The 26,580-nt window shown below is 36.9% G+C and overlaps 1 protein-coding gene and 1 long non-coding RNA gene across 2 annotated transcripts in view; both read right to left on the reverse strand.

Moving 5' to 3' along the window:
• Positions 1 to 26,580, reverse strand: part of LOC148690242 (uncharacterized) — an 87,476-nt gene that overhangs the window by 40,185 nt on the left and 20,711 nt on the right. The window lies entirely within an intron of this gene.
• Positions 15,525 to 17,409, reverse strand: LOC148690244 (uncharacterized). Its single transcript, XR_015957594.1, has 2 exons — positions 17,173 to 17,409; positions 15,525 to 15,725 (listed from the first exon to the last, which is right to left on the reverse strand). It is a non-coding gene; the product is annotated as an uncharacterized LOC148690244 (long non-coding RNA).

Genomic DNA, 26,580 nt, shown 5'->3' on the forward strand with positions numbered 1-26,580 from the left:
GCCACGATAGATCCTACTGCCCTAACTTTTTTCTCTACCAAATTCAGCTATTGATTTCGTGGTTATTGTGATTCTCTACCAAATTCAGCTATTGATTTCGTGGTTATTGTGACTCCAACAAACTAATTGTACATCTCTCAAAAGATTTTTTTTTTTTCTTTTCTTCTTCTTCTAAATATAAAATTTTTGAAATGCGCAATTAGATTAATGAAGTACCATAGGTAGAAATATGACTCCTTTAATTAATAACTTACAGTGGATACAATATATAGGAGGTTGACATAACCCATATGCAAAAGAATTTTGACAAAAATATAATATTAAACACATAAGTATTTGAATTAACATGAAGAAAGTTAAGATTTTACCATAAAATTAATTGATAATATGGAGAGTAGCATAATTATTTATATGCACATACAAGGTCCATTCTTTTTCTGACGCGGGATTCATACTCTCAAAACGCCACCCTCACATGAGTCAAATTTTCAAGCTTAACATATCGATAACACAAATATGATGACGCAGAGGAATGTGTGAAACTCAATGGCCTCACGTGCTCCATGTTGACAACACAAATAGGATGACGTAGAGCACGTGTGGCCATTGAGTTTCACACATGGGACAACCTACTCTGATATGGTGAAAAAAGTTGAGGTTTCACTATAAAACGAATTGGCAATATAGAGAGTAGTCCAATTATTTATAAACACATGCAATGTCCCTTTTTTCCACTGTGAGATTCATACTCTAAACAAATAACAATTCTCTTAATCTATTGGTATCGAACTCGTCATACGCGAGATTCGAATTTAAAACTTTATACTTGTAAGTGAAAAATAATATCATAAGACCGTTCAACCCCACTGTTATAGAAGAATTTCTACTATAGGAGTTCACCATCATTGTTGTCCGCTCCAAATGATGGAAAAACCTGTGTATATTTTAAACTACACTAACAAGAAGGGGGAAGGATTTAAGCTTCAATTGCAGTGGATTGAAGGGAAAAAAAACTACAAGAACAATCCGCCACCAAAACGCAGTGAACATATATGTTTACAGTCCCCTTCTGTTGAGAGATTCCTCAAGTTTATTTGAGACAGCATGTGGGGGCTAATCTACAAGGGATTTTAACGATTTGATCGTTGACCAATCAATTAGAAGGCAGTCATTTTAGCATTTTAAAAAAAATTATGTTCATTCACTTTTTCCATTACTAGTTGTCTTAATGATCTCTAATTTTGATGAATTTTTTTGAATATAATCTATGAATTAAAAGATAAGTATTTAACGGTCTGATCTTCGAAACTGATTATAGATTGAGCCCCATAAATACATATATGAATGTGAAGAGAACTACATCATGACAGATTCATCACCACGTGATAGCCTTCTGATGAATATTAAATTGAAGGAAATGAGTTTATTACTGCATGAAATGCAATAATCTTAATGTCAAATGAAGGAAAACTTACATATAATATTATGTTATTGCACTAAAACACTAGGACTGTGAACGTATTCTTTGTAACTTCCATTTGACGTCCAAGGTTATGCAAATGATTGGCTCGTATTGCTAATGATGATAAAGTTGTTGCTGACGCCACCATTTGGTCAACAGACTGAACTAGTATTGGAGCAAAAAAATAAAATATACAATAATTAAGTGGTACTAAAACTAAATAAATAGAGAGTAAAGTTAAGAAGATAAAATTTTTGAGCTAAATAATATGTAATCAATAAAAAATAAGTATATTAATCAATAATTAAGTAATAATTTAATTATCAACCACTACATTATTTGATTTATAAATTTAATCTAAAAGTTTAATTTTCTTACCATAACCCTTAAACAGTACTCTCATCCCCTACAAGATGAACTTACGAAGAGCCAAGAACAAAATCCTAGCATTTCCCTTAAACAGACCCATAAGATCTAGATCAGAGAGTGTGAGTGGGAGATTATATATTTGCTGCTATTGTCACCCATACTATATATATATATATATATATATATATATATAAGAGAAGTGTTATTGGCACTCCAAAAATATCATTCTAGCCTCCTTACAAGTGTATTTTTCTTTCCAAATATAGAAAGTTTGGAGTGTAGAATGAGATTTTTGGAGTGCCAATAACAATTCCATATATATATATATATATATAAGAAACTTTTAAGAGAAGAGATCATCATTAAAAAAAAAAGAAAAAAGATTTAGTTGCTGTAATTTTATCTTGATAATTAAATAGGCAAATAGTTTCAAATTGAATTGAATTTTTGTAATGATGATTTATGAATCGAATTTACAAAATCGATGGTTCGGAATCATTAAAGTTCGATGTGGAGTGAGTGACACACCCCGACCGAGATCGGAGCGTGCTGGCCGTCACTCAAAGGTGACGTAGCCATGTGCACGTGCGGAAGCTAGTAAGTAGTAATATAAAGGTACGAAATAATTAAAAACTAGCATACAAGTACTAGAATAAGTGCTAGTTAGTGCGATACAAATTCAGAGCAGATCTATAGCAGTCCAAATAAAACGACAACAGTAGTACGCCCGAAGGCGACCCTACAATGTGGAGTGTCTGTCAGAACGCCAAAAAGCTCTCAAGGGAAACCACCGCAACGGCTAAGCAACTAGAACCTGGAGGGGCGCAAAACAAAAGCGTGAGTGGGCAAAAACAAAGCTCTTTGAAAATCATTTAGCAAAACACAATCTAACCCCTCGCCGTAAAACCTGTATACTTCCCAGAAAAATAACATATGTACGTATGTATAGATATGCCCAAACATGCTCAATATATGCTATGTCAAAATCTCATAATGATGTGCAAGTGCTCAGGTATGAGTCGTATCAATCACATAATCCTCTGGCAGCCGGAGTCACCTAACGTGACCTGTACGGCTGTATATAGAGCTCAAATCTCAATCTCAATAACTAAACCTGCCCACGAGTCGGAACCACTCTATGTGGTCTGTACGACAGGCCTGGGTGTAATACATATATACGCTCTAGTGCTACGATCACGTGAAGGCTGTGCGAATAATCGCGGGTCACCTACGAGTCGGAACCACCTAATGTGGTCTGTACGACAGGCCTATGCACCTAGCTTGGATCCAAGCTGAGCGTATGGTGCGGGAGGTGAACAACACGTGAAGGACTGTGCCCTACTCTGGGCGGGAGCACTAACACCGGGGGTGCAGGTTATGAGCTATCTAAGCATCTCTAAACACTATGTAATGCAATCGTTAATTAACGCTTACCTGGCACTTACCTATGCCTCCACAGCACCCACATATAAATATATATGACATATGCATATGTATATGTATGCCACAAATAATGCATGCAAAGATGCATAAACGATAAATAATAAAGTGCATGGCATAAGGCAAATAACCCTTTTTAATTCAATTTCTGGGAATATAAATGTATATAGGTATATACGGAAAACAAAAGCCCACTCACTGGTATGTAGAAGGGTCGTAGCCCCCCTGTCTCGCGTGTGCACGCTCGTCCTCTGGGTACGTGTCACCTAGATGCGAAACAACTATAAAAACGTTAACTTTAAAGCACATAACCCGTTTCTCATAATAACTTCTCATACATTGCTCAAAATGGACAAATGAATATACCCACGTGCTCTACACAACCTCAGGATCACAACCATATTTTTAGAAAAAATTTTGGACCCCGCACGCGCCCCCACGCGCCAGCACAGGCACGGACCTACGCGCCCTCCACGCGCGGCCACGTGCCAGGCACACTGACGGTGTCAACAGACGCCGTCAGGAATATTCCGTTAAACTGACGGAATATTCCGTTAAAACTAACCAGATCCGTTAACGGCGTTAGGAATATTCCGTCAGAATTGACGGAATATTCCGTCGCCTTCCTCATTCGAACGCCGGCGACGTCGCCGGCGCCGGAAACTGGGAAAACCTGCAACTAGGGTTTTCTCGCTCGTTTCTCGACCGTTTTTCGTGATTCTTGGACCAAATGAAAGCCCTAGACTAGTAGAACATGTCCCAACAAGTTTTAAGGGCTAAAACTAAGAGATTATACCTGTGCAAATTCTCCAAAACCGGCCAACTTCGAACAGGACGATCCCGACGTCCAAATTCGTCCAACGAAGTACTCCGAGGCTCCTGGGAACCTCACAAACACAACTACGAGCTCAGAAAACCCAAAAACTTAACGTATAAATTTTGCATGAACAGTACTCAAAACGGACATCGTCGAATCGACGTGAAAACGATGTGTTTCTCACCTGAAAATGGTATGGCTGAGCTCGCCTCGACCTCACGAGTCGAATGGTGTAGTTGGTTCCTTCGATCTGTGATGGTTTGAAGGTCCTTGGTGTGTGTCCGTACTCTCACAGAAGGAAGAAGAAGAAAGAAGGGAGAGAGAGAGACACGGGACAGGGATAGAGGGAGAGGGAGAGTGAGTCAGTGTGTGTGTGTGGCCCTCCACTTGCCACCACACACAAAATAACCCCACAACGTGACGAAAAACATACTAGGGGCAAAATCGTAATTTCATACGTACGTTTTCTATAATTCCGGGACGGGATGTCACAGTGAGTCTCATACCTAATCTCTATTTTTTGAAAAAAAAAAATAAAAACCCCTTTGCATAAAGGGCTTATAAATAAATAAATATACATCTATATATTATTTATAAAGGAAAAATAAAATAAATAATATTTAATGGAGATCGAGCATTGTTAATTGCTATTGACCAAGTCCATGTTCTAGCATAATCATGGTTGTCTTACCAAGAAGCTGGGTTGTCGTCTTATTAGGGAGACCCTTGAGTCCTTTGACTTTGAGAAAATAGCAGGACACATACGTATCCTTTCATGTGATTTTTCAGAACTAGAAAATAAAAGAAATTAGCGAACAAAAATAAACAAAGTTTGTATATAAAAGAGGGTGTAGAACTCATCACCTAATCTCATGATCCTGGCGTGCATTTTCGTGATCGAAGGTATTTTTACTCACCACGTCTAAAGTGCTTGTGATATGTTCATTGTCTCATTAATTATCGTTAAAAGCGTAAAAAGGAAAAAATGATTTATTGCAAATTTATTCAATTTTTTAATTTATGTTTTACTTTATTCGATTTGAATATAAAAAATAAACGTAAGTGTGAAGACCTAAAAAAAAAAGTGTAAAACTAGTTTATTTACATATAAAACAACTGGGAATTACTGTTTAATTCGTAGTACTTCTAAGCCTTTATAAAAAGTTTGTCACTTGTCAAAGCGTGGCGGTGGGATTTCTTTTTCCAAGCCACATTACAGAAGCTAGTTTAATTTATTCATTAATTAATATCCACGTGACAAAATTAAACTGAGAATGGTCAATCAAAACAAACATATATTTCCTTTTCACTGTCATATGGAATAAGGATTAGTCAAAATGTCGACTAATGCATAAAGACGTGTATTTGTAGATTAATCGAGTTGAGTTGGTAGAACAACAAAGATAGCCGACACGTAGATACCTTTGCTTACTCAACCTTAAAACTCGTCTTCTACTTTGACCCATTCACTCATTCACTCATTCGTTCACATTAACACTGTCAAAAATAGCCATATGCTTTCCGTTTTCGTGGACCCAACTCGATCAGTCCATAAAAAAAGTAAATGTACGGCTTAGGAGGTCATTACATCTTTATATTTTTTACTACAGTCTAATAGTATTCTTTTTCATTGATAAGTGAGAGGCCTTATATTCAATTTTCGTTAAAAGTGAAGTTGAATCACATTATTACTAGCTCATTATGATTAGTTCACTCCACCCATGTAGATAATATGGTTTCGTTTATTCGAAAAAAAAAAAAGAAAAAAAAAAAAGGTAAATACCAAATAGGCTAGCCTTACCTTGCCTTTAAGGCTTCGTCTTGTTTTACTGCTAGTAGGTTCTTATTTTGAGATCGCACATTTATCACATTTTGTTAAATTTATACTGTTCGATCGTTGGTCGCTTCATACATTACCATTTATGTACTTATATTGACAGACGTTATCATCATCGTTCTTTGAATGTGTTTCGTTTGAGTTTCTTCTTATTTTCATCTTTCATATTAATCATGACTTCACCGATATAACTTCATAAAAAATCGCACAGGCTTGCAAGTATTGTCAAATCCAACAGGGTAAAATACTTATTGTACTTTTTCTTTATACAAGGGCTCAACTCATGATGTTGGCCTTTCTTTATTCAGATCATCTTAACAAACCGATTAATTCATTTTAAAAATCATAGTTCTCAAAAACTACTCTATGATTAAAACTAGCTTGCTTCACGGACACTGTTTGTACCATATTTTACACGGCCTGTTGGGCTGGCTAATTGGAAGGTTTTAAGCTTAGAAAGGCCCATCACATAGTGACTTGGGTATTTAGGATCAAAACATGTTGGGCTCTGTTTGCCAGGCCTAAGGGTTAATACCATAGAAGATATGATTTGTACTTACATCGAAGCAACCGAAAACATTCCCCATAGGGATATTTTCCAAAACAAGTATACCAAAGAACAAAAACTGGACATTTATGATAAATGGACCAATTTCATGAAGACACACATATTTGAAGTATTTTTCTTCGACTTTGTTGAAAAGTACTATGAGTCTGAAAACAAATTAGAAGTCATCAAAAAAGAAAATTGGGTAAAGGAAGACAAAACCTTAATCTCTTCCAATCACCCTCCACAAGAAACAATTTTGATCTCAACTGCTAATACACAAGTACCAGCTACTCCTTTCAAACTTCCAAAGGAAGATGTAGGAGTCAAGCCAATTATTGAACAAAACAATTTCACAAACCAAAGCCTGCGTACCATAGGAAAACAATTAGACAAAATTGAAACCAAAATAGATAAACTTTCTCAACCAAAAACCCCACGGAAAGAAAAGCCTTTGGTCAACTTCCCAGAATCTTCATCTAGCACCATTGCCTTAAAAACAATATCTACAAGACAAACAATAGATCAAATGTTACATGAATTAAAACAAGAAAAAAACAGTCAATGTTTTACAACATCCAGATGAGTCTCAGGTAGAAACAATTTCTACAGTATGGGATTCAGAAAATGAAACTAAGACCAATTCCATTAGGAAAGTAGAACAAGCTTTTCAAAATCTTGAGTTAAAACGAATCACAAACAAAAGAGTCCATCCAACCACTCTTACCAAAAATTGGTATCCAAGGCCAACACCTTCGGATATTCAGTTTGAGGAAAGAAACATCCAAAATCAATTCTCTATCTCATTTGATAAACTCTATGAATGGAATATAGATGGTTTATCAGAACAAGAACTCTTGAATAAACTACAACACATCTCTATGGTTGCTAATAGTTATATTACCAATCGTAATCTCAATCAAACACAAGTTGTTGACCTTTTGGTCACTAGATTCACAGGAAAGCTTCAGTCCTGGTGGGAAAAACATCTCACTGAACAATCACGAAATGAAATAAAAAATGCCGTTAAAAAGGATGAAGAAGGAATCCCCATCTTTGATGAGTATATAAGACAAGGAGTCCCAGATGCAGTCAACACATTACTCTTTAACATTATTGAACATTTCATAGGAACACCCTGTAATGTTATCTCCAGAATTCATGACCAACTTAGCAATTTACGTTGTCCCACCTTAAGTGATTTTAGGTGGTGCAAAGATGTTTTCATGTCAAGAGTTATGCTCCAAGAAGATAGTAATCAACCATTTTGGAAAGAAAAATTTATTAATGGATTACCAAACCTTTTTGCCCATAAAATTAGGAACGTTTTAGTTAATGAAGAAGGTAGCATACCATATCATACCCTTACTTATGGAAATATAATTAATATTATCCAGAAGGAAGGATTGAAAATGTGTATAAATATGAAGATTTCAAAACAAGTTAATAAAGACACATTAATAGCCAAATACGAATTAGGAACATTCTGTGAACAATATGGATTACCTCCTATTACTCCATCCAACAAAAAGAAAAGATCGGAAACCTCCAATAGGTACCCAAATAAGTACTCCAGTAGGAGATATCCCAAATATAACAAATCCAAAAATAAGAATCTTGAAACAAATAAATTTTACGAGAAACCTAGGTCTAATAAGTGGAAGAGAAACCCTCAAGAAAATTCCACTCCAAAAAACAAGAACAAAAAGGAAATTGCTATAAGTGGCAAATTTCGTCGTTATGCAAATAAATGTAGAGTCAAGAAAACAATCAACCAATTGAAGATCTCTGAGGAAGAGAAACTTCAATTGATCCAAGTCTTAGAATTAAGAGACACAGACCATAGTCAATCCGAAGATGATTTAAATTCTAATTCGTATTCTTCCAATAATTCATCAAGTAGTCTTTCATCCCCCGACATCAAAATAGGATGCACTGACACCTGTTACAAAAAGATTTCAGTACTCAATGAACAAGAAGAACAAGAAGATCTTCTTATTGAATTGATTAGCAAAATGGAAGACCCTGAGTTAAAGTCATTTTATTTAAAGAAACATAAAAAACTAGTCTCCCAGGAAGAGACCAGTACTAGTCAGCCTCATGTATCTCAAAAGATTAGTCTTAGCACAACCTTAGAAAGGTTCAATAAATCTAAAAAAGAAATTACAGTCAAAGATTTACAGAGAGAAGTCAATAAAATCAAAGATGAAATTAGGTTTCTAAAATCAGAAAACCTAGAAATTCGAACATATCTCAGTAGAGTTCAAACACAAACACTTGTCAACAATACCGACGAAGAACACACTAGTTCTTCCTCAAATCACAATTCAAATTCTCAGTCTAAAGAAAAGTCATCAAAAGATTTAATCCTAGGATTATTAGACAAGATAAGAATCCAGAAATGATATTCTAAAATCAAAATAATAATTGAAGATTTCCACTTAGAAACAATTTCTTTGATTGATTCAGGAGTAGACTTGAATTATATTCAAGAAGGATTAATTCCTACTAAGTATTTTCATAAATCAACAGAGATACTTAGTGTTGCAAACCAATCATCAATGCAATTAAAATACGAAATTCCAAAAGCCCATGCCCGTCAAAACAACATTTGTTTTAAAACTCCATTTGTTTTAGTAAAAAAACATTTCTGATCCATTCATCTTAGATCTCCCTTTTTTAGCCCTTTTATATCCTTTTAAGGTCCATCACAATCGAATAACCACCAGAATGTTAGAACAAAAAATTATGTTTGAGTTCTGCACGGAAACAGACATCAAAAAATTAAGACAATTACAAAAAGATAACATCTCAAAAACCATCAACTTAGTTAACGAAATATCACAACAGATTATGACACACCCCGACCCAGAAAGTCCACTTGGACCTTGAATCGAGCTGTGCTGGCCGACACCTGGAAGGTGACGAAGCCATAAAATGTGATAGTGTACAAAAAGTGAATAAATTTGAATCTAAAAGTGTCTAAGTACCAGAGTGCGCTACGAGTGGGAGCGAACCCATTTCACACGCGATGTCAGAGCATAAGTAAGGTACAGTAGTATGGGTAAGAATCATACCCTTAAAAATATCCATCAATACTAAGATTCGCCACAAATTCTTGTCAATACAAACTTAGCAGCTAAAACCTGGAGGGCACCAAACAGAAGGTGTGAGTAAGCAATAAAACCAAGCTTCCCAAAGTTATTACCTCTCTAAAAGTAATGCCCCTAAATGTAAAACCCGTATCGTTTTCCATAAGACAGTACAACATATATACATATATCTAAACCATACTTAGAAATGACCAAAACCACGATTTTCCATTAACTCCACCATACATTAATAAGTAGGCCAAATGAACTAAATCAATACAAAGTGATATATCAGTCAGAGTCATCTAAAATGACATGTACAACTTATCCGTATCTCATCAATCATGGCTAGCATATAAGTCGAAGTCACCTCTAGTGACCTGTACGACTTATCCATATCCCATCAATCCTGGCTAGCATATAAGTTGGAGTCACCTATAGTGACCTGTACGACTTATCGATATCTCATCAATCCTGGCTAGCATATAAGTCGGAGTCACCTATAGTGACCTGTACGACTTATCCATATCTCATCAATCCTGGCTAGCATATAGCTCAATAAGTATACCTGCACACGAGTCGGAACCACCTAAAGTGGTCTGTACGACAGAACTGGGTGTAAATAAGTACGCTCAAGTGCTACGATCACGTGAAGACTGGACGAATAATCGCGGGTCACCTACGAGTCGGAACCACCTAAAGTGGTCTGTACGACAGGACTGTGCACCTACCTTGGATCCAAGGTGAGCGTAAGGTGCGGGAGGTGAACATCACGTGAAGGACTGTGCCCTGGCCACGGGCGGGAGCACTAACACCGGGGTGCAGGTTTATGAGCTCTCAATGCATCTCAATATAACATGTGCAACTCATGGCAACCAGTACGACAGTATCGAAGTTGCCTAACACATAACTGTAGTCATGCTATAACGCAATCGATTCAACTAGTACCATAAACTCACCTGAACTTACTTGGGTGTCCTGAGTTCACCTTTGCACTTGAAAGCATTCCCAATAATTATATGCAAGTAATATACATATTGATATACCATGATGCAATCTAATACTCAACCATGTCGTAGCATGTTCAATTATAAACAATACAGTGAGAAGTGTACAATCAATAAAGCCTTACTCCCAAACTACTTATTTTCAGAGATAATTATCCATGACGACCCAATTAACACTAATTTAGCTAACTAATTCATAAAACTAAAACTTGCCTTTACCAATTTCCTTCGCCTTACTCAATTTCCCAAGCAAGGCTTTTGTCTCAAATATTTTATGACTGCATCTAATGTCTCGTTAGACTGCCTACGTACCCTAAATAGGGATCAAGCCATTCGTAGTTCATATAGGTACTTCAAGCATTCACAATAATTATATATGAAAGTAATATACCTAATCAATTTAAAAGTGTCGATAGAACTCTCAACAATATGTACGATAAAAAGGAAAAGATCCACTTACCTGGAGTCCACGCTATGATTCTCTAGCGCACACATCGAGGCGTCCTGAATGATTGGTCCCTGTGACCAATTATCAAATCACATCTCAGAACTCTTATCTGAAGAATACGTAATTCACATAAAACACAACCTCAACGACATTCTAAAATAGTTTGATACCCATTGACCACAAGTCAACCGTCGATCAAAGATCGACGGTAGGGTTTACAACCCTGTATAACTTGGCCCGGAAGATCCGCATATCAGATTTCCAATCCATAAATTCCTATGATCTTTAAATATTACGTATTATAATGTATCCAATTTTGGTGACGATCCAACGGTCGGATCATCGATTCACATTTTTATCAAGTAACGTATCGTAACGAATTTAGGTTCCAACTATCAACCTACGTCATTCAAACGACAAAAATGAATTCAAAAAATTCGACATAGCCTAAAAATAGCATTGGCGGCTCACTGGCCATGCGCCGCCGCAGGTGGCGGTCGGCCGCCTCGACTCGCCGGAAAATCCAACTATTTCCAAAAATTTTCAAACTTCACAAAAATGAAGATCTCAGTGAGTGGAGCAACTTTCATACCTGCGACGAAGTCCAGAAGTGGACGGAAGATGGTCAATTTTTCCCACGAAGCCGGCGGGTGCCTAAAACTTCCCGACGTCGATTCGTCGTCTACGGTGGTCCAACGGGGTCAAGGTTGGTTGGGTTTTGCTCCTGGGATGATGGGCTACAAAGCCCAAGTGGTGGCATCGGCCATTGCTTTGCCGATTTGCCGGAAAATCGAAAAGGGTGGCCGGAGCACCATTGATTTTCGTCAACTTTCGTGGCCTCAAACCGCACCATACCATGGTTAATCAAGGTGATTCTTGGGTGGGTTTTGTAGAGGGGAATGAGAGCTTCAAGATGGTGGTGGTGGCATCGAAAAACTCCACCGGAGTTGGCCGGAATCGGCCTTGGAAGATGGACTCACGGTGGTGCGGGTATGGGTGCACGGGAAGCTTTCTTCCCTTTTTTTTTTTTTTTTTTCTTTTCTTTTCTTCTTTCTTTTTGATTGGCTGCAAGCTTCACTTTTATTTTCTAATTGGTTCCTTGTCGCTTTAATTTAATTGGTCCACTAATCCCACAAGGTGGGAATTCAAATATTTAAATAACCAATTTCAAACGTCCATAAGTATACCGTTATAATCCGGACTCGCAAACGGATTTCGCCTATACGTTCATACCAAAGAGTACTACGAGGATATGCTTAAAGAATAAGTCCCACATCTCTCAAGTCGATGGTCAACGGAAGTCAAAGTCCTTGCCTCTAGGGCAATTTCGTAAATTCACGCTTTTAAAAAAAAATAAAAACGTAAAATTTGGAACGGGTTGTCACGACCTACCCACCTTAAGAAAATTTCGTCCTCGAAATTTAAAATCATCAGTCGAATGTAGAATACTCAAAATTAAAGAGATATATGCATGTAAATACATACACGAGGAAGACATCAAGTTATAGTGACTACATAAAAGAGGATGACATTCCATCATTATCGGAGTGTTATGACTTTTCTTTCATGCCTCCAAATTCCTACTTTCCTTCTCTTTTACATAAACGTGTTCAAAGCGTAACGCACTTCGAAATTTAGCATGTAGTATTTTTGGGTCAAGCCTAAACAACAATTAACAAATTAAATAAGTCAACACAAATATTAACGTAGAATAATCTACTTGTTTACTTGCTTAACAACCCAACGAATAATTTATTAATATTGCGGTCTGCACCCCGCAAAACCGACAATTCACTGTTGTCTTGATAAGCAAGTAACAATTCCTGAGGGTGCAATATTACTATCTTGCCCCTCAATGGGAAATACACATACCAGCCTCGATCATACTCATTCACTACCTTCTGAGGCAACATCGTCAATAACATAAATTTTCTACATCACAATCTCAATCAAATATTTGTTCGCAATAATCTGCTGTAAATCACAAGCTGCACATACAATATTTGTATTATATTTCGAAGGATACCATACTCCTAAACAGGAATGTAATCGTAGTTACAAGTGACTAGAATGGAGATAAGGATATACTGCAACCATGCTACTGGTGGGACAAACAAGATGCAACTCGTCCATAAAGATCTGAGTAACTCACTTCAAACTAATCGTTAATCTAGGGATAGAAATGCAATAAGGAACAACTTCTAATACTCAAAACCTTCATAACGACTTCCAAAGGCTTGGAAGTGAAACATGTAACACGATGAAATATAAATACACCAAGATGATAATCTTGTCAGGTTTCTGTTTGCTGAATTTGTATAAAAGTCTAGGAGTAGTTTTCTCAAAAAGTCATCGTCCTCTGGACGCAATTAGAAAATTGTAGTTGTCTAGAAAATTTGAACTCTATAACCTCAATATCCTCACAACATTAATCAAAGGCAAGGTCCATCTAGAGTGAGGATTCATTTAAAACACATGAAAGGAAGCCTTGATTTTATCTCTTCCCTACTTCCACTTTTGATCACGTCACAAAGAGAACTTCTAAATCACATCACCCGAAGAGGTTGACTACATCCCACTTCTATCTTAGTGGTCTTCACAAGTGTCTTGTTGTTGAAATTTCAACACCCATTTTAAGGAAATAACTATTGCCAATACTTCAATTCTTTTGAGCAAGAAGAATATTGTTTTCTACTTAAGTAAACAACCACCAATTGGAACATCATATAAGTGTATCATTGGTTTAGCATCACGATTAATGAATTTCACATTCTTTACATATACCACACATCTCGAACTGCGCATATAAAAAGATACTTCCTAACTCCATTCATACAAAATGATTAATATCATTTGAACCATTTCTTGATAGATTAAAGGTAACTCTATATCAATACTCATATTTCCCAACTAAATAGAATATGACATGCTGGAAGTGTGCGAGAGTAGATACATGATAGTGCACTCATAGATGCTAATTTAATTCTACTATTGCCTCTGACAGAACTTAGCTTGTTCCAAAAAGTAAATGTATAAAAAGTTCTAAGATCAATGAAGATTTGGACACACTTTACTACATAAAAGTCCCAATCAATATTCCAATAAAATTAGAAATTATTAATTCTAAGTCATAAGTATGATGGTTCATCTTTAGCGGGTCTACCACCGAGAAACATAAGCGTTAACCTACTAAGAAAGTTTGAATCTGAATTGACTTGTCACATCAATCGACAATCACTATGCATCATCAAAATCTCCACCGAGAAGTGTCATCTAGCCTTCGAAATAAGGTGATGACTGTTGACTTTAGGTCAATGAATAAGATGGTTCGTTTCAAACGATTCTAATCGTGAAAAATAAAAGCAATACTCCGTCATGTTGCCATACCAACTTAACAATGTGGTGGTATCCGCGGTAAGATTTTTGGGATATGACGCCAAAAGTATACGTCCTCGAAATTTACAGTACTACTAACCAACTCTACGACACGAACTAAAAGGTCTTCACAGTTTCCTCGACACTTGTAACAATCTAACAGTGAGATATCATCCAGCATTTCGATTCTAATGTCTATGGAAGTGATCGAGAGGTGGTTAGTCAAAAGGTTTTCGTTTACCTAAATAAGTGATAGGGTAAAAACAACAATCATGAGTTTAACGTCCTATTGCAAAGCTTATTCCTAAGCTTCCACGATCCTAATTTATTCGGCTCAAGTGAAGTAGTTCATTGATCCTAGGAGGATTTGATGATTGCTTTTCAGATTTCTACAACTCCCAGGATATGACAACTTACATTCGCAAGCCTATTCTCACACATTTAATAAGTACAACTACGAAAGCAAAAATCTGGAATAGCGTTGATTGAAAAATCTCAATGCTAGAAAAAGACCTTGCTTAATATCTACTTTCAAAAAGACTTCATCGACAGTCGATCTTCCTCCTAAAGATCCAACATGAACACAAGTATGCTTGAAGATATTAGTGCTAATAGGGACCGAACAATAATTATCCCTCCGATGATCTTCTGCGAAATGTTACTAAGAAATCAAGACTAACTAAGATTTCCAATCTTTAAAGAATCAATACTAACGGCGGTAGGACAATGATAGAATTATTTGGTAATATCTCTGGCAATACATGATTATCAAAACATTTACTTAGGCCATCAACTTGCCTCACTTTTATACCTTTCCTCCACAAGGAAAATCTTCGTTTTAATTCTAAGGACAACCGCCAAAATGATTTTATAAAATGTCATCAAGACCACAAAATTGTCCAAAACTGTAGAAAAGTTAACATATTTTTCCATATTCGACGAGGTGGCATCATTCGAACGTCAAACACAAAAACCAAGAGTGCTCACATCACTCGTGTGATGAACACAATACTGCCCAACATATGCTCTGATACCAAACTGACACACCCCGACCCAGAAAGTCCACTTGGACCCTGAATCGAGCTGTGCTGGCCGATACCTGGAAGGTGACGAAGCCATAAAATGTGATAGTGTACAAAAAGTGAATAAATTTGAATCTAAAAGTGTCTAAGTACCAGAGTGCGCTACGAGTGGGAGCGAACCCATTTCACACGCGATGTCAGAGCATAAGTAAGGTACAGTAGTATGGGTAAGAATCATACCCTCAAAAATATCCATCAATACTAAGATTCGCCACAGATTCTTGTTGATACAAACTCAGCAGCTAAAACCTGGAGGGCACCAAACAGAAGGTGTGAGTAAGCAATAAAACCAAGCTTCCCAAAGTTATTACCTCTCTAAAAGTAATGCCCCAAAATGTAAAACCCGTATCGTTTTCCATAAGACAGTACAACATATATACATATATCCAAACCATACTCAGAAATGACCAAAACCACGGTTTTCCATTAACTCCACCAAACATTAATAAGTAGGCCAAATGAACTAAATCAATACAAAGTGATATATCAGTCAGAGTCATCTAAAATGACATGTACAACTTATCCGTATCTCATCAATCATGGCTAGCATATAAGTCGGAGTCACCTCTGGTAACCTGTACGACTTATCCATATCTCATCAATCCTAGCTAGCATATAAGTCGGAGTCACCTATAGTGACCTGTACGACTTATCTATATCTCATCAATCCTGGCTAGCATATAAGTCGGAGTCACCTATAGTGACCTGTACGACTTATCTATATCTCATCAATCCTGGTGACTCCGACTTATCCATATCTCATCAATCCTGGCTAGCATGTAGCTCAATAAGTATACTTGCACACGAGTCGGAACCACCTAAAGTGGTCTGTACGACAGGACTGGGTGTAAATAAATACGCTCAAGTGTTACGATCACGTGAAGACTGGGCGAATAATCGCGGGTCACCTACGAGTCGGAACCACCTAAAGTGGTCTGTACGACAGAACTGTGCACCTACCTTGGATCCAAGGTGAGCGTAAGGTGCGGGAGGTGAACATCACGTGAAGGACTGTGCCCTGGCCACGGGCGGGAGCACTAACACCGGGGTGCAGGTTTATGAGCTCTCAATGCATCTCAATATAACATGTGCAACTCATGGCAACCAGTACGACAGTATCGAAGTTGCCTAACACATAACTGTAGTCATGCTATAACGCAATCGATTCAACTAGTACCATAAACTCACCTGAACTTACCTGGGTGTCCTGAGTTCACCTTTGCACTTGAAAGCATTCCCAATAATTATATGCAAGTAATATACATATTGATATACCATGATGCAATCTAATACTCAACCATGTCGTAGCATGTTCAATTATAAACAATACAGTGAGAAGTGTACAATCAATAACGCCTTACTCCCAAACTACTTATTTTCAGGGATAATTATCCATGACGACCCAATTAACACTAATTTAGCTAACTAATTCATAAAACTAAAACTTGCCTTTACCAATTTCCTTCGCCTTACTCAATTTCCCAAGCAAGGCTTTTGTCTCAAATATTTTATGGCTGCATCTAACGTCTTGTTAGACTGCCTACGTACCCTAAATAGGGATCAAGCCATTCGTAGTTCATATAGGTACTTCAAGCATTCACAATAATTATATATGAAAGTAATATACCTAATCAATTTAAAAGTGTCGATAGAACTCTCAACAATATGTACGATAAAAAGGAAAAGATCCACTTACCTGGAGTCCACGCTATGATTCTCTAGCGCACACATCGAGGCGTCCTGAATGATTGGTCCCTGTGACCAATTATCAAATCACATCTCAGAACTCTTATCTGAAGAATACGTAATTCACATAAAACACAACCTCAACGACATTCTAAAATAGTTTGATACCCATTGACCACAAGTCAACCGTCGATCAAAGATCGACGGTAGGGTTTACAACCCTGTATAACTTGGCCCGGAAGATCCGCATATCAGATTTCCAATCCGAAACTCCCAACGATCCACAATATGTTTCTAGAATAACATACTAAAATTTCATTACGATCCAACGGTCAGATCTCTGCCAATTGCCTAAAACAAGTGGCCATGAACATTTATTTTACTAACTTACAAATCCAATTCAGGAAGATCCGTAAGTCAGATTCCCGATCCATAAATTCCTATGATCTTTAAATATTACGTATTATAATGTATCCAATTTTGGTGACGATCCAACGGTCGGATCATCGATTCACATTTTTATCAAGTAACGTATCGTAACGAATTTAGGTTCCAACTATCAACCTACGTCATTCAAAGGACAAAACTGAATTCAAAACATTCGACATAGCCTAAAAATAGCATTGGCGGCTCACTGGCCACGCGCCGCCGCGGGTGGCGGTCGGCCGCCCCGACTCGCCGGAAAATCCAACTATTTCCAAAAATTCTCAAACTTCACAGAAATGAAGATCTCAGTGAGTGGAGCAACTTTCATGCCTGCCACGAAGTCCAAAAGTGGACGGAAGATGGTGAATTTTGCCCACGAAGCCGGCGGGTGCCTAAAACTTCCCGACGTCGATTCGTCGTCTACGGTGGTCCAACGGGGTCAAGGTTGGTTGGGTTTTGCTCCTGGGATGATGGGCTACAAAGCCCAAGTGGTGGCATCGGCCATTGCTTTGCCGATTTGCCGGAAAATCGAAAAGGGTGGCCGGAGCACCATTGATTTTCGTCAACCTTCGTGGCCTCAAACCGCCCCATACCATGGTTAATCAAGGTGATTCTTGGGTGGGTTTTGTAGAAGGGAATGAGAGCTTCAAGATGGTGGTGGTGGCATCGAAAAAATCCACCGGAGTTGGCCGGAATCGACCTTGGAAGATGGACTCACGGTGGTGCGGGTATGGGTGCACGGGAAGCTTTCTTCCCTTTTTTTTTTTTTTTTTTTCTTTTCTTTTCTTCTTTCTTTTTGATTGGCTGCAAGCTTCACTTTTATTTTCTAATTGGTTCCTTGTCGCTTTAATTTAATTGGTCCACTAATCCCACAAGGTGGGAATTCAAATATTTAAATAACCAATTTCAAACGTCCATAAGTATACCGTATAATCCGGACTCGCAAACGGATTTCGCCTATACGTTCGTACCAAAGAGTACTACGAGAATATGCTTAAAGAATAAGTCCCACATCTCTCAAGTCGATGGTCAACGGAAGTCAAAGTCTTTGCCTCTAGGGCAATTTCGTAAATTCACGCTTTTAAAATAAAATAAAAACGTAAAATTTGGAACGAGTTGTCACAGATTAATTTCTTAAAAGAAGAAATTAATTACAAAAGAATTGAAGAATAATTAACAAACAAATTTTTATTACAAAGCATTGACAATTTTCAAAAGAAACTTGTTAATGAAATTTGTTCGAATATTCCCAATGCCCTTTGGCACAGAAAACAAAAGAATTGAAGAACAATTAACAAACAAATCCTTGTTACAAAGCATTGACAATTTTCAAAAGAAACTTGTTAATGTAATTTGTTCGGATATTCCCAATGCTTTTTGGCACAGAAAACAACATATTGTCAAACTTCCTTACAATAAGGATTTTGATAAAAAGAAAATACCCATTAAAGCCAGACCAATCCAAATGAGTCAAGAAGTTATGGAATTCTGCAAAACAGAAATTCAAGAACTTCTTAATAAAGTAATAATTAGAAAAAGCAAATCACCGTGGTCATGCCCTACTTTCTACGTTCAGAAAAATGCTGAATTAGAAAGACGAACACCTAGGTTAGTCATCAACTACAAACCTCTCAATGAAGTCTTAGAATGGATACGATATCCAATTCCCAACAAAAGAGATTTAATTAAGAGACTTAGTCAAGCTGTAATCTTTTTGAAATTTGACATGAAGTCTGGATTTTGGCAAATCCAAGTACTTGAGGATGATAAGTACAAAACCACATTTTCACTCCTTTTGGTCATTATGAATGGAATGTAATGCCTTTCGGTCTTAAGAATGCACCCAGTGAATTTTAAAATATCATGAATGAAATATTTAATCAATGCAGTCATTTCTCCATTGTTTATATTGATGATGTTTTTATTTACTTCAAGTCGATAGATGAACATTGGAAACACTTAAACATGTTTGCTAGGATAATTAAGTCCAATGGATTAGTTGTCTCAGTAACCAAAATCAAATTGTTCCAAACTAAGATTAGGTTTTTAGGATACATTGTCCACCAGTCAACCATTCAACCAATAGATAGAGTAATTCAATTTGTAGATAAATTTCCATATGAAATCACTGACAAAACCCAATTATAGAGATTTTTAGGATCTTTAAATTATGTTGCAGAATTTTATCCCCATCTCAGACAACAATGCAAACCTTTATTTGATCGTTTCAAAGAAAATCCTTCACCTTGGTCTCATAATCATACTTCAATTGTCAAACAAATCAAATCACACATTAAGACTTTACCCTGTCTTGGCATTCCAACTCCCAATTCATTCAAAATTGTTGAAACCAATGCCTCTGAAATTGGTTATGGAGGTATTCTTAAACAGTCCATTTCTTCCGGATCTCATGAACAAATTGTTCGTTTCCATTCAGGAGTATGGAATCCAGCACAAAGTAATTATAGTACTATTAAGAAAGAAATATTATCTATTGTATTATGCATTAGCAAATTTCAAGATGATTTATTAAATAAATTTTTTTTAGTAAAAGTTGATTGCAAATCTGCAAAATATGTTTTACAAAAAGATGTTCAAAACATTGCATCAAAACATATTTTTGCACGATGGCAAGCCACATTAAGTATTTTTTATTTTGAAATTGAATATACTAAAGGCAGCCAAAATTGCATCCCTGATTTCCTAACCAGAGAATTTTTGCAAGGGAAGAATGACAAAAAAAAATTGATCAAAGAAGGCTTCCTGCCACTCTACTACCACCACCAGTAAAACAAGAATCAAGCCCAGATTCTTCATCGACCTTAGCCATCACCAACAAATTCACTCCCTTAGGTTCCATAATAGGAAACCTCAGACCAAATTACCAAATACCTAGTCCAAATTACCAAACGACATTAGTCAGTCAATATGATCCATATTCAATTTCAACTTACCCATCTTCATCATCTCAATTAGCTAGTTATACTAAAAGATCACCATATGTTAAGAAAAACCCTAGTGAATATCTTTTCAGTATCCCTTTCAACATTCATCCAGAACAAGCACTAGAAAAAATAGCCAAAACAGTTTTTCCTCCTAATTTTCATTATCAGCTTACTGAATCATACAAAACCCTCAAATACTACCAAGCCATTCTCACTGAGACTGAATCCATTTCCATTAAACCGTTTTATAGCAAAAATCATGAAATCAAAATCCTTTATCATTCTCTATATATTGGAAAGTTTTTAACTGAATCAGATTAGGGACTCCCCCTTTATCAAACTAAACCCCTTCATACCCAGCATGTTCTTATTCCCAACAACCATTATAATTATTTTGATTATATTCAAGTATGGATTAACATCTTTCTCCATCAGACAGAAGATTTTAGTCATTCATGGTTTATCAATTTTGACAAAAGTTTCAGATTAAATTTCCCAGCATGGTTCCCAAAATGGTGGTCAGTTCATGGTCCAACAGCCAGTCTCCTACCAGAAGAACTTATGCAAGTCCTCTCAGCTAGTTTCTAGAAAAAAATTGACAGAAGCTGGTTCAACTACAGAATTACACTTCTCCCCTTATTCATGGTCAAGTACAAAGTCCCGTGGATTATGAAGTGGAATTATGAAGTTGAAACAGGTGAAGTTTATCGTTCAAGATCAGTCAAATGGTGGGATAAGTTCAACCATAAAAAAATCATCAATTTAGTCATCTCGGAATTTCCCATCACTCCAGCTCCAGCTCCAGCTATTCTAGCACAACCAACAATGGCATTGCCAATTATTCTAGAACAATCCTTATCAGACATTAGTCCGTCCTCATCCCTCAAAGGAACAACCAGATCATCCAAATCAACAAGTTCGAAGAAAAAAGAAAAATCTTCCCAGCTCAAAGATTTAGCCCACAGCTAATGACAGAAGCAGCTTTGCTCTATGACGAAGGTTCAGAATTTGACTCTTTAGATGCATCTTCCCAACAACCAACCCATTCATTAATCCAAAAAGCCAAGTGGGCAGATTATCAGGATTCCCAATACCCGTTTGAATTGTAATCAACCCATGTGATCAAACAGACATTCAGCATGTAATTCCAATAAGAAATGTGTCAGTTCCAGCATCGAAAGCAGTAGCAATTATTAGCAATCATTCTAGACAATTTACTATTCATCAGCAGTGAAAGCAAACAATCATTCCAGCATGGATCAACAATTATTAGCTTTAATCATCACTCTCCAGCTCAGGAGACAACGAGATTCTCGGTCTCAATCATTCCATTCATCCCAGTCCATTAAAAGAAAGCTTAAGCCTCATTGTGAAGGAGGCTAAAACTTCTACGCATTCTAATACCAGAACAGAAGCAATACTCAACCATTAATATCTCAATTTAAAATTTGTAAACACTTTTAATTTTGAAAATGTCAAGGGTGCATGCGTGCACCAATATCCTTTTCATCAGTTATTTTCCCATTTATTGGCCCAATCGTCAGTAAATCAATTGTAAGTTTCTAAGTAAGTTTTTAATAAAACTTATTTTCAAATATATCCGCATCATTACTTTGAATTCATTATTTTCATTATGAAGAATATTTTCATAACCACTGATTTTAATTGGCATAGAACTCTTACTCACAGTCAATTCATCGAGTATCTTAAATTCAAGGTAAACATCGATCAATCATTTATTCAATTTTTTCTATTTGTTTATAACAGTTGGTTCCATGGCATCTTTAATCCAGGATATCCTCCTCATCAAATTTCATATAATCCCATGAATTATTCATTTAACAGTTCATTCAACCCTGATCATCATTGCTCTTGGTGTAACTGTCCTTATCGTTATTTTCATTAAGTTTCCGCCCACCCATTTGGTATATATATATTGCATTTTTTGAGGCATGGACGAAGTTTTGTGGATTGCGCATGTGGACCGAATGTAGGATGTTGTATGAAATATGAATGGCTGAAAACCAATCCATCAAAATGAGTTTAGGGTGAAATTGAGACATACATGACCGATCATTAATTGAAAACGGTATCTTGCATCAATTCAAAATATTTGGAATTTAAACCCCCCACACCGACACCAACAGTTACCGTGTTAAATTATCTTCTCCCAAAATTCTCCTTCATTGCTAGCCCTTAAACAACCTTCCAGTCGAAAAGTTGCTTACCATTCAAAAATTCGTCACCGTTCGAAACCTAGTCGTAGTTGTGTTGTGCTTGTCGCCTTCGGCCTCACTGCATTTCCACATTGAAGTTTAGAAATTCAGGCGAGTTTGGTTCACGGATGAGCAGTCGGTTCCACAAAAAGGACGTGGTGCTTACTTGATTCGAGATGGGTTCAAAGTCGTTACTCCCCAATAGTTGACGTCATACTTCATTCCCCAAAGTAAATTTGAAATTTGGTGAGTTTAGAAATATGGAATCCTAGAAATAAAATTTGTTATTTATGTAAATTTGATTTGCAAGTTGGTTGATGAAATTAGTTGAAAGTGGTGGATATTTGTGGAACTTTTGAAAATTTAGGTGGGATTTGGGTTTATGAAACGTTGTTGATAGGTTGTGTATAAGGGGTAGGTCGTTCAATTTTGTTTTGTTTTAAGTTATATTGTTGAGTTGGGAATAATTACATTATTGAGTTTGGTTGTTATCAGGGTATATTGTTTAATTTGGTTGTGTTGAACACGTACAAGAGATGACAACTTAGAGGGTTCAACTAGCAACAAAAAAGGAAGAATCGTACAGGGAAAGGGTTGACAACCTTTCTCAACCAAGTCATGTGCTAGGAGTCATGTGTCAAAAGTTTAATGACACACAACTTGCTGGTTTTAGGGCATCATGCTTTGGACACTTAAAGACTGTTGATAGACTAACCTTTAATGGCCAATTGGTGCATAAGTTGGCCCTTGGTAGAGTGGCTAATCTAAGGGTGAAAGATTTAGAAGGACTCACGTATTCAATAGGCTGTGAAGTGACCCAGTTCACAGAGAAGGACTTCTGCCTCATTACAGGGCTTCGTTGTGACGAACCCTATAATATAGGAGGAGCCTTCTCACATTAGGATTTTGACTAAGTATTTTCCTGAGAATTGGTTTTGTTGGAGATATTATCAAGGGCAAGGGTAGGAATGACAAAGGTAAAGTGAATACCGTTCCTAAGAAAGGTAGCAAAAAGGTTTCGATGACTTCTGTCGAGCTTGAAAAGGCTTTTAAAGAATGCGAAAATGAGGATGATGCTTCAAAGATGAGGTTGATATACTTTACCAAGGGTGTCTTGATAGGGGGCGGGGAACCTAGACTACTTCGAGCACGTAGATGACATAGATATGTTTAACAGTTATTCATGGGGTGCAAAATCCTTTGAACATTTACAAGACAACCTCTCTTTTGCTGCTTCTAGGAGAGGGAGAGTCAAAGTGGATGGTGATGTGGAAATAGATGAGGAGAAGGAAGAGAAAGAAGGTAGGGGAAGTAAAAGGAGACAAAGATCTGGATAAGGTTGGAAAGGGTTTAGTTATGCTTTTCAGATACTATTGTTTCTTTGATTGAGTAGTAATAATGGTTAAATTATTGTGATTGAGTACTAATTTAGTGTACATACAGGTGTAGGCATACAAATAAATCCCTCACTGGATAAGCCATTATGCTATTGCAAGATGACTGATCCGTCAGCCATCCCAAGAATTCTCCAGTGGTCAACAACGAAGAAGCAGTCGATTCATGAACAACAGCAGATGTACATAACTGAGAGTCGAGATGTATGACTTTATTTGAAAATTTGTGAACTTTATGAATGAATGTTAACATCTGTGAATGTTGATGAATGTTTGTGAAAACAGTGTGTGAGAAATGTAATTCTTATGAGTTGCTTTAAATGGCAGGCAGTGGGGATTGGGGAAATTGTGTCGACTGAATCAGAGAAGAACACATGCTACTAGACATGAGGATATATGGCTGAAGTAATGATGCTTGACACCTTCACTCCCAACATAAATGATGTTGATGAGCTGTAAGTATAAATAAAGAAGTTGAAAGTGGCTTTGGCGCGTTTGATGTATGTGAAGGATATTTCGGAGATGAAGGTATTGAAGAAGGTGGAAAAGTTAACTAAGGAGGTAAAAGAATTGAGGAGGGAAATTAAGGAAAAACATGCGGAGGAGAAGAATGAGGAGGAATAAGAAGAACAAGAAAAAGAAGAAAAAGATGTAGAAAATCAAGAGGAAGAGGATGAAGAAGAAGAAGAAGATGGAAAAGAAGTAAAAGATAAAGAGGGAAAAGAAGGAGGAAGTGAAGAAAAAGAAGAAAATGATGATGAAGAGAGAAAATAAGAAGCGGGTAAAGAAAAGGAAACATAAGAAGAAGAAGGTGGTGAAAGTGGTGGTGAGGTACATGTATCCAAGAAGAAGAAGAAGATGATGGTCAAAACAGGGTTGATGAAGGCAAATAGAGGAAAATGAGGGATCAAGAAGGAATGAGGTTATGGGAGGAATGGACGAAGATGGGTTGAATAAGCTTTTAGGGACTGTTGAGTAGGATAGTCCTGTAAATGTATGCCAAAAATGCTTGGATTGCTTAGAGGACATGTACTGGGCGAGTACGAAGAAGTTTAAAGTTCCGATGATGAGGTTGTTATTTACACACCTGAGGATGAGCACACTTGGGAACAAAGAGGAGGGTCGGTACACGAGGGGGACTTGAAAGATTGTGGGAACCAAACAGGGGGGCCAAGAAGAAGATGAAAGTGATTCGCCATATGACATTGATCTGTGACATCATAAAGTGTGAAAAATCCAAGATGGTGAGCAGAATGAGCATGTTTTGCAAAGGAAGCACTATTTAAAGTAATAGACAAAAACCATGTGTTTGAGACGATTGAATATTCCTATCAATTCAAAAAGGTGAAGGAGAATCACAACAAGGGATAATTGACGTTTGGATTTTATGCATGAGAAATTATATCGATTAAACAACTAGAATAATGAGCCTTAACATTTTTTTCGTTACATTGTTAGTCTAGTTACCCGGTTAGAGAATATGACCGTTAGAACATTGATTTTTTGAGACGGCTCATTGACAAGGAAGGGTGGCTGTTAACTGATGTAAGTAACTAAACCCTATTTGGTTTGAAGTTATATAAATGTGTTGTGATTGCTTTGGTGCCAAAGTTCAATTAGAATTCGTGTATTGCAACACATTCATTTTTAGTTGTATCTCTTGTGGAAGCATGTTGGCGAGGTTCGGAAGGTAGGGAAATGTTGACTAACAACACAACCGACTGGTTTCTGGTAAGGTATCCAACAAAATTTCTGTTAAAGTTGTAAAGTTTGGAAATTGTGATGTTGAGTGTGTTTTTAAATGTTTGAAGTGTTGTACATGTTTATTTATTTATTTTAGACTTGTGGGCAACCCTACTGTGAAAACTGCCATAATGCGAGGATAACTCAAAGAGCAATTAGAGGGCACAAAGGCGATGCGTCCAAAGAATTATTATCGGTGCTGTTGAAGACAGTGAAGGGGCATGGGGAGCTGTTTTGTACATTGTGGTTGGTCAATGTGGAGACGATTTATATGCCCTTCAACCTTCACTACTACAATATTAGCTTTAGGTGTTGGATGATGGTGGCAGTTTAATAAGCCATTATGTCGGATAAAAGATATCTAACACATCATTCAGTTAATATCGGATAACAATAAAATCCTGTCGGTTATATCCGACATAAATTCCTTGCGGCTATTTAGTGTCTGATGCAACCGCCATAAAATTATTCTAATCGCTAGTATTTTTGATTTTTTTTTTTTAAAATATTTTTAATATATTATGGCAGTTTTTAAGTTAATGGTGGCGGTTATAACCGATAGAAATTGACTATTTTATTATTTTAGTTTTTGGCGGTTATTATTTTAGTATTCTAGCGGTTATAATTGACGAAAATTGATTATTTTATTATTTTACCCCAAAAGTGCCCTCGTGTGAGAGAAACCTTAGCAAGT

Source organism: Pyrus communis, chromosome 16, assembly GCF_041283825.1.
Source record: "Pyrus communis isolate YQ-2024b chromosome 16, ASM4128382v1, whole genome shotgun sequence".
In the NCBI taxonomy this organism is placed as follows: Eukaryota; Viridiplantae; Streptophyta; class Magnoliopsida; order Rosales; family Rosaceae; genus Pyrus; species Pyrus communis.